An 11,078-nucleotide genomic window follows, 5' to 3' on the forward strand; every position below is an offset into this window, starting at 1 on the left:
ACGTTTGACTACTACTCGATCCTCTGTTGCGGACATTCTCTTACATATGATCTATCGAGGTCATTACAATACGATTAATTGAACATATTTGAAAGTACACAGTTTAAAAAAAAACATTTTTTTCCCCTCTCCATTATTTAAAATGTGTCGACCAATGCTTTGTATTGTCACGGGATTCTTCTGTTGAAGGAGAAGTGGACCAAAACGCAGCGTGGTTATTTAGATACATCTTTAATAAGGATGAAAATAGAACAATATAGAAAAACAAGAACTGTGAAAAACCGAAACCAGCCCTATCTGGTGTAACAGACAGGAACAATCACCCACAAAACCCAACACAAAACAGGCTACCTAAATATGGCTCCCAATCAGAGACAATGACTAACATCTGCCTCTGATTGAGAACCATATCAGGCACAGAAACACAGAAACAGACAAACAAGACATCCAGCATAGACAGCCCACACAGATCACACCCTGACCAAACAAAACATAGAACATACAAAGCAAACTATGGTCAGGGTGTGACAGGTATTTAATTTAATCTCGTGCCGCCAGGCATAGCCAATGCTAAGATTCATTAGAATGTTTTTACTGCATAGAATCTATGATTGTAACATTCATATTCTCGTGTTTCTTCAGAATGCTGAACTTTGAGTGTAAGTATGTACAGGGCCTTCAGAAAGTATTCATACCCCTTGACTTATTCCACATTTTGTTGTTACAGCCTGGATTAAAAAATGGATTCAATGGTTTGTTTTTTTCTCAAACATCTAGACACAATACCCCATAATGACATTACAATACCCCATAATGACATTACAATACCCCATAATGACATCACAATACCCCATAATGACATTACAATACCCCATAATGACATTACAATACCCCATAATGACATCACAATACCCCATAATGACATCACAATACCCCATAATGACATTACAATACCCCATAATGACATCACAATACCCCATAATGACATTACAATACCCCATAATGACATTACAATAGCCCATAATGACATCACAATACCCCAAAATGACATCACAAAACCGCATAATAACATCACAATACCCCATAATGACATTACAATACCCCATAATGACATCACAATACCCCATAATGACATCACAATACCCCATAATGACATCACAATACCCCATAATGACAAAGTGAAAACATGTTTTTTAGAAATGTTAGCAAATGTATTGAAAATTAAATACAGAAATATTGAATTTACATAAGTATTCACACCCTGAGTCAATACATGTTAGAATCACCTTTGGTAGCGATTAAAGCTGTGAGTCTTCCTGGGTACGTCTCTAAGAGCTGTGAGTCTTTCTGGGTACGTCTCTAAGAGCTGTGAGTCTATCTGCGTACGTCTCTAAGAGCTTTGAGTCTATCTGGGTACGTCTCTAAGAGCTGTGAGTCTATCTGGGTACGTCTCTAGGAGCTGTGGGTGTTTCTGGGTACGTCTCTAAGAGCTGTGAGTCTATCTGGGTACGTCTCTAAGAGCTGTGAGTCTTTCTGGGTCAGTCTCTAAGAGCTGTGAGTCTATCTGGGTCAGTCTCTAAGAGCTGTGAGTCTTCCTGGGTCAGTCTCTAAGAGCTGTGGGTGTTTCTGGGTACGTCGATAAAGAGATTTCCACATCTGGATTGTACAATATCTGCCCATTATTATTTTCTAAATTCTTCAAGCTCTGGCAAATTGGTTGTTGATCATTACTAAACAGCCACGTTCTGGTCTTGCCATAGATTTACAAGAAGATTTAGGTCAAAACTGTAACTCGGCAACTCAGGAACATTCACTGTGTTCTTGGTAAGCAACTCCAGTGTAGATTTGGCCTTGTGTTTTAGGTTATTGTCCTGCTGAAAGGTGAATTAATAAATTAGTAAAGCAGACTGAACCAGGTTTTCCTCTAGGATTTTTCCTGTGCTTAGCTCCATTCCGTTTATGTTGTATCCTAAAAAACTCCCCAGTCCTTAACGATTACAAGCATACCCATAACATGATGCAACCACCACTATGCTTAAAAATATGAAGAGTGGTACTCAGTAATGTGTTGTATTTGCCCCAAACATAACACTTTGTATTAAGTACAAAAATGTTAATTGCTTTGCCAAATTTTTAGCAATTTTACTTTAGTGCCTTGTTGCAAACAGGATGCATGTTTTGGAATATTTTTGTTCTGTACAGGCTTCCTTCTTTTCACTCTGTCATTTAGGTCAGTATTGTGGAGTAACTACAATGTTGTTGGTCCCATCCTCAGTTTTCTCCTATCACAGCCATTAAACTCGGTAACTATTTTAAACCACCCTGAGTGGTTTCCTTCCTCTCTGGCAACTGAGTTAGGAAGGACGCCTATATCTTTGTAGGTGTATTGGGTGTATTGGTACACCATCCAAAGTGTAATTAATAACTTCACCAGGCTCATGCTTTTTTTTTACTCATCTACCAATGGGTGCCCTTCTTTGTGAGGCATAGGAAAACCTCCTGTAACGGCTGTTGGAAGGAGTGGAGGACCAAGGTGCAGCGTGGTACATGTTCATCTTTATTATTGGAACTGAACACTGATTAACAAAAATAACAAAGAGAATGAACAAAAAAACCAAAACAGTTCTGTGGTGGTGCAGAAAGACACAAAACAGAAAACAACCACCCACAAAAACCCAGTGGGATAAAGCTACCTAAATATGGTTCTCAATCAGAGACAACGATAGACAGCTGCCTCTGATTGAGAACCACACCGGCCAAACAACAAAGAAATAGAAAACATAGAAAATGAACATAGAATGCCCACCCTAGTCACACCTGGCCTAACCAACATAGAGAATAAAAGCCTCGCTATGGCCAGGGTGTGACACCTCCTTATCTTTGTGGTTGAATATGGGGTACAGAGATGAGGTAGTCATTACAAAAATCATGTTAAACACTATTATTGCACACAGAATGAGTCCATGCAACTTATTACTTGACTTGACAAATTATTACTTAATTTGTACAAATTTGTAAAAACATAATGTCACTTTTGACATCATGGTGTATTGTGGGTAGTGACAAAACATCTCAATGTAATTCAGGCTGTAACAACAAAATGTGGACAAAAGCCAAAGGGTTTTTCTGAAGGCTGCATGTATCTACTGTATTCAGCGTCTGCATCTCTTCAGACCTAAGACATATATCTACTGTATTCAGCGTCTGCATCTCTTCAGACCTAAGACATATATCTACTGTATACAGCGTCTGCATCTCTTCAGACCTAAGACATATATCTACTGTATTCAGCGTCTGCATCTCTTCAGACCTAAGACATATATCTACTGTATTCAGCGTCTGCATCTCTTCAGACCTAAGACATATATCTACTGTATTCAGCGTCTGCATCTCTTCAGACCTAAGACATATATCTACTGTATTCAGCGTCTGCATCTCTTCAGACCTAAGACATATATCTACTGTATTCAGCGTCTGCATCTCTTCAGACCTAAGACATATATCTACTGTATTCAGCGTCTGCATCTCTTCAGACCTAAGACATATATCTACTGTATACACCATCTGCATCTCTTCAGACCTAAGACATATATCTACTGTATTCAGCGTCTGCATCTCTTCAGACCTAAGACATATATCTACTGTATTCAGCGTCTGCATCTCTTCAGACCTAAGACATATATCTACTGTATTCAGCGTCTGCATCTCTTCAGACCTAAGACATATATCTACTGTATTCAGCGTCTGCATCTCTTCAGACCTAAGACATATATCTACTGTATACAGCGTCTGCATCTCTTCAGACCTAAGACATGTATCTACTGTATTCAGCGTCTGCATCTCTTCAGACCTAAGACATATATCTACTGTATACAGCGTCTGCATCTCTTCAGACCTAAGACATATATCTACTGTATACAGCGTCTGCATCTCTTCAGACCTAAGACATATATCTACTGTATTCAGCGTCTGCATCTCTTCAGACCTAAGACATATATCTACTGTATTCAGCGTCTGCATCTCTTCAGACCTAAGACATATATCTACTGTATTCAGCGTCTGCATCTCTTCAGACCTAAGACATATATCTACTGTATTCAGCGTCTGCATCTCTTCAGACCTAAGACATATATCTACTGTATACACCATCTGCATCTCTTCAGACCTAAGACATATATCTACTGTATTCAGCGTCTGCATCTCTTCAGACCTAAGACATATATCTACTGTATTCAGCGTCTGCATCTCTTCAGACCTAAGACATATATCTACTGTATACAGCGTCTGCATCTCTTCAGACCTAAGACATATATCTACTGTATTCAGCGTCTGCATCTCTTCAGACCTAAGACATATATCTACTGTATTCAGCGTCTGCATCTCTTCAGACCTAAGACATATATCTACTGTATTCAGCGTCTGCATCTCTTCAGACCTAAGACATATATCTACTGTATTCAGCGTCTGCATCTCTTCAGACCTAAGATATATATCTACTGTATTCAGCATCTGCATCTCTTCAGACCTAAGATATGTATCTACTGTATTCAGCGTCTGCATCTCTTCAGACCTAAGATATATATCTACTGTATTCAGCGTCTGCATCTCTTCAGACCTAAGATATATATCTACTGTATTCAGCGTCTGCATCTCTTCAGACCTAAGACATATATCTACTGTATACAGCGTCTGCATCTCTTCAGACCTAAGATATATATCTACTGTATTCAGCGTCTGCATCTCTTCAGACCTAAGACATATATCTACTGTATTCAGCGTCTGCATCTCTTCAGACCTAAGACATATATCTACTGTATTCAGCGTCTGCATCTCTTCAGACCTAAGACATATATCTACTGTATTCAGCGTCTGCATCTCTTCAGACCTAAGACATATATCTACTGTATTCAGCGTCTGCATCTCTTCAGACCTAAGACATATATCTACTGTATTCAGCGTCTGCATCTCTTCAGACCTAAGACATATATCTACTGTATTCAGCGTCTGCATCTCTTCAGACCTAAGACATATATCTACTGTATTCAGCGTCTGCATCTCTTCAGACCTAAGACATATATCTACTGTATTCAGCGTCTGCATCTCTTCAGACCTAAGACATATATCTACTGTATTCAGCGTCTGCATCTCTTCAGACCTAAGACATATATCTACTGTATTCAGCGTCTGCATCTCTTCAGACCTAAGACATATATCTACTGTATTCAGCGTCTGCATCTCTTCAGACCTAAGACATATATCTACTGTATTCAGCGTCTGCATCTCTTCAGACCTAAGATATATATCTACTGTATTCAGCGTCTGCATCTCTTCAGACCTAAGACATATATCTACTGTATTCAGCGTCTGCATCTCTTCAGACCTAAGACATATATCTACTGTATTCAGCGTCTGCATCTCTTCAGACCTAAGACATATATCTACTGTATTCAGCGTCTGCATCTCTTCAGACCTAAGATATATATCTACTGTATTCAGCGTCTGCATCTCTTCAGACCTAAGACATATATCTACTGTATTCAGCGTCTGCATCTCTTCAGACCTAAGACATATATCTACTGTATTCAGCGTCTGCATCTCTTCAGACCTAAGACATATATCTACTGTATTCAGCGTCTGCATCTCTTCAGACCTAAGACATATATCTACTGTATTCAGCGTCTGCATCTCTTCAGACCTAAGACATATATCTACTGTATTCAGCGTCTGCATCTCTTCAGACCTAAGATATATATCTACTGTATACAGCGTCTGCATCTCTTCAGACCTAAGACATATATCTACTGTATTCAGCGTCTGCATCTCTTCAGACCTAAGACATATATCTACTGTATTCAGCGTCTGCATCTCTTCAGACCTAAGACATATATCTACTGTATTCAGCGTCTGCATCTCTTCAGACCTAAGACATATATCTACTGTATTCAGCGTCTGCATCTCTTCAGACCTAAGACATATATCTACTGTATACAGCGTCTGCATCTCTTCAGACCTAAGATATATATCTACTGTATTCAGCGTCTGCATCTCTTCAGACCTAAGACATATATCTACTGTATACAGCGTCTGCATCTCTTCAGACCTAAGATATATATCTACTGTATTCAGCGTCTGCATCTCTTCAGACCTAAGACATATATCTACTGTATTCAGCGTCTGCATCTCTTCAGACCTAAGACATATATCTACTGTATTCAGCGTCTGCATCTCTTCAGACCTAAGACATATATCTACTGTATTCAGCGTCTGCATCTCTTCAGACCTAAGACATATATCTACTGTATTCAGCGTCTGCATCTCTTCAGACCTAAGACATATATCTACTGTATTCAGCGTCTGCATCTCTTCAGACCTAAGACATATATCTACTGTATTCAGCGTCTGCATCTCTTCAGACCTAAGACATATATCTACTGTATTCAGCGTCTGCATCTCTTCAGACCTAAGACATATATCTACTGTATTCAGCGTCTGCATCTCTTCAGACCTAAGACATATATCTACTGTATTCAGCGTCTGCATCTCTTCAGACCTAAGACATATATCTACTGTATTCAGCGTCTGCATCTCTTCAGACCTAAGACATATATCTACTGTATTCAGCGTCTGCATCTCTTCAGACCTAAGACATATATCTACTGTATTCAGCGTCTGCATCTCTTCAGACCTAAGATATATATCTACTGTATTCAGCGTCTGCATCTCTTCAGACCTAAGACATATATCTACTGTATTCAGCGTCTGCATCTCTTCAGACCTAAGACATATATCTACTGTATTCAGCGTCTGCATCTCTTCAGACCTAAGACATATATCTACTGTATACAGCGTCTGCATCTCTTCAGACCTAAGACATATATCTACTGTATTCAGCGTCTGCATCTCTTCAGACCTAAGACATATATCTACTGTATTCAGCGTCTGCATCTCTTCAGACCTAAGACATATATCTACTGTATTCAGCGTCTGCATCTCTTCAGACCTAAGACATATATCTACTGTATTCAGCGTCTGCATCTCTTCAGACCTAAGACATATATCTACTGTATTCAGCGTCTGCATCTCTTCAGACCTAAGACATATATCTACTGTATTCAGCGTCTGCATCTCTTCAGACCTAAGACATATATCTACTGTATTCAGCGTCTGCATCTCTTCAGACCTAAGACATATATCTACTGTATACACCATCTGCATCTCTTCAGACCTAAGACATATATCTACTGTATTCAGCGTCTGCATCTCTTCAGACCTAAGACATATATCTACTGTATACAGCGTCTGCATCTCTTCAGACCTAAGACATATATCTACTGTATACAGCGTCTGCATCTCTTCAGACCTAAGATATATATCTACTGTATTCAGCGTCTGCATCTCTTCAGACCTAAGACATATATCTACTGTATTCAGCGTCTGCATCTCTTCAGACCTAAGACATATATCTACTGTATTCAGCGTCTGCATCTCTTCAGACCTAAGACATATATCTACTGTATTCAGCGTCTGCATCTCTTCAGACCTAAGACATATATCTACTGTATACACCATCTGCATCTCTTCAGACCTAAGACAAAACATTCTCTGAGGTGCTCACTGGCATCTCTCTCTCTCTCTCTCTTTTGTGTGTGTGTGTCTGTGTGTGATGCATGTGTGTCTATCTATGTGTGTGTGTGTGTCTGTCTATGTGTGTCTGTCTATGTGTGTCTATCTATGTGTGACTATCTATGTGTCTGTCTATGTGTGACTATCTATGTGTCTGTCTATGTGTGACTATCTATGTGTCTGTCTATGTGTCTGTCTATGTGTGTCTGTCTATGTGTGACTATCTATGTGTCTGTCTATGTGTGTCTGTCTATGTGTGACTATCTATGTGTCTGTCTATGTGTGTCTGTCTATGTGTGACTATCTATGTGTCTGTCTATGTGTGACTATCTATGTGTCTGTCTATGTGTCTGTCTATGTGTGACTATCTATGTGTCTGTCTATGTGTGACTATCTATGTGTCTGTCTATGTGTGTCTGTCTATGTGTGACTATCTATGTGTCTGTCTATGTGTGACTATCTATGTGTCTGTCTATGTGTGTCTGTCTATGTGTGTCTGTCTATGTGTGTCTGTCTATGTGTGACTATCTATGTGTCTGTCTATGTGTGACTATCTATGTGTCTGTCTATGTGTGTCTGTCTATGTGTGACTATCTATGTGTCTGTCTATGTGTGACTATCTATGTGTCTGTCTATGTGTGACTATCTATGTGTCTGTCTATGTGTCTGTCTATGTGTGTCTGTCTATGTGTGACTATCTATGTGTCTGTCTATGTGTGACTATCTATGTGTCTGTCTATGTGTGTCTGTCTATGTGTGACTATCTATGTGTCTGTCTATGTGTGTCTGTCTATGTGTGACTATCTATGTGTCTGTCTATGTGTGACTATCTATGTGTCTGTCTATGTGTGTCTGTCTATGTGTGACTATCTATGTGTCTGTCTATGTGTGTCTGTCTATGTGTGACTATCTATGTGTCTGTCTATGTGTCTGTCTATGTGTCTATCTATGTGTCTGTCTATGTGTGACTATCTATGTGTCTGTCTATGTGTGTCTGTCTATGTGTGACTATCTATGTGTCTGTCTATGTGTGACTATCTATGTGTCTGTCTATGTGTGTCTGTCTATGTGTGTCTGTCTATGTGTCTGTCTATGTGTGACTATCTATGTGTCTGTCTATGTGTGACTATCTATGTGTCTGTCTATGTGTGTCTGTCTATGTGTGTCTGTCTATGTGTGACTATCTATGTGTCTGTCTATGTGTGACTATCTATGTGTCTGTCTATGTGTGTCTGTCTATGTGTGTCTGTCTATGTGTGACTATCTATGTGTCTATCTATGTGTCTGTCTATGTGTGACTGTCTATGTGTGTCTGTCTATGTGTCTATCTATGTGTGACTGTCTATGTGTGACTATCTATGTGTCTGTCTATGTGTCTATCTATGTGTCTGTCTATGTGTCTGTCTATGTGTGACTGTCTATGTGTGACTATCTATGTGTCTGTCTATGTGTGTCTATCTATGTGTCTGTCTATGTGTGTCTGTCTATGTGTGTCTATCTATGTGTGACTATCTATGTGTCTATCTATGTGTCTGTCTATGTGTCTATCTATGTGTCTGTCTATGTGTGACTATCTATGTGACTATCTATGTGTCTGTCTATGTGTCTATCTATGTGTCTGTCTATGTGTGACTATCTATGTGTGTCTGTCTATGTGTGACTATCTATGTGTCTATCTATGTGTCTGTCTATGTGTGACTGTCTATGTGTGTCTGTCTATGTGTGTCTGTCTATGTGTGACTATCTATGTGTGACTGTCTATGTGTGTCTATCTATGTGTCTGTCTATGTGTGACTGTCTATGTGTGTCTGTCTATGTGTCTGTCTATGTGTCTGTCTATGTGTGTCTGTCTATGTGTCTGTCTATGTGTCTATCTACGTGTGTCTGTCTATGTGTGACTATCTATGTGTGTCTGTCTATGTGTCTGTCTATGTGTCTGTCTATGTGTGACTATCTATGTGTGTCTGTCTATGTGTCTGTCTATGTGTGACTATCTATGTGTGACTGTCTATGTGTCTATCTATGTGTCTGTCTATGTGTGACTATCTATGTGTGTCTGTCTATGTGTCTATCTATGTGTGACTATCTATGTGTCTATCTATGTGTCTGTCTATGTGTGACTATCTATGTGTGTCTGTCTATGTGTCTATCTATGTGTGTCTGTCTATGTGTGACTATCTATGTGTCTGTCTATGTGTGACTATCTATGTGTCTGTCTATGTGTGACTATCTATGTGTCTGTCTATGTGTGACTATCTATGTGTCTGTCTATGTGTGTCTGTCTATGTGTGTCTATGTGTGTCTGTCTATGTGTGACTATGTGTGTCTGTCTATGTGTGTCTGTCTATGTGTGTCTGTCTATGTGTGACTATCTATGTGTCTGTCTATGTGTGACTATCTATGTGTCTGTCTATGTGTGTCTGTCTATGTGTGTCTGTCTATGTGTGACTATCTATGTGTCTATCTATGTGTCTGTCTATGTGTGACTGTCTATGTGTGTCTGTCTATGTGTCTATCTATGTGTGACTGTCTATGTGTGACTATCTATGTGTCTGTCTATGTGTCTATCTATGTGTCTGTCTATGTGTCTGTCTATGTGTGACTGTCTATGTGTGACTATCTATGTGTCTGTCTATGTGTGTCTATCTATGTGTCTGTCTATGTGTGTCTGTCTATGTGTGTCTATCTATGTGTGACTATCTATGTGTCTATCTATGTGTCTGTCTATGTGTCTATCTATGTGTCTGTCTATGTGTGACTATCTATGTGACTATCTATGTGTCTGTCTATGTGTCTATCTATGTGTCTGTCTATGTGTGACTATCTATGTGTGTCTGTCTATGTGTGACTATCTATGTGTCTATCTATGTGTCTGTCTATGTGTGACTGTCTATGTGTGTCTGTCTATGTGTGTCTGTCTATGTGTGACTATCTATGTGTGACTGTCTATGTGTGTCTATCTATGTGTCTGTCTATGTGTGACTGTCTATGTGTGTCTGTCTATGTGTCTGTCTATGTGTCTGTCTATGTGTGTCTGTCTATGTGTCTGTCTATGTGTCTATCTACGTGTGTCTGTCTATGTGTGACTATCTATGTGTGTCTGTCTATGTGTCTGTCTATGTGTCTGTCTATGTGTGACTATCTATGTGTGTCTGTCTATGTGTCTGTCTATGTGTGACTATCTATGTGTGACTGTCTATGTGTCTATCTATGTGTCTGTCTATGTGTGACTATCTATGTGTGTCTGTCTATGTGTCTATCTATGTGTGACTATCTATGTGTCTATCTATGTGTCTGTCTATGTGTGACTATCTATGTGTGTCTGTCTATGTGTCTATCTATGTGTGTCTGTCTATGTGTGACTATCTATGTGTCTGTCTATGTGTGACTATCTATGTGTCTGTCTATGTGTGACTATCTATGTGTCTGTCTATGTGTGACTATCTATGTGTCTG

This window comes from Oncorhynchus tshawytscha, linkage group LG05 (genome assembly GCF_018296145.1).
Source record: "Oncorhynchus tshawytscha isolate Ot180627B linkage group LG05, Otsh_v2.0, whole genome shotgun sequence".
Classification (NCBI taxonomy): domain Eukaryota; kingdom Metazoa; phylum Chordata; class Actinopteri; order Salmoniformes; family Salmonidae; genus Oncorhynchus; species Oncorhynchus tshawytscha.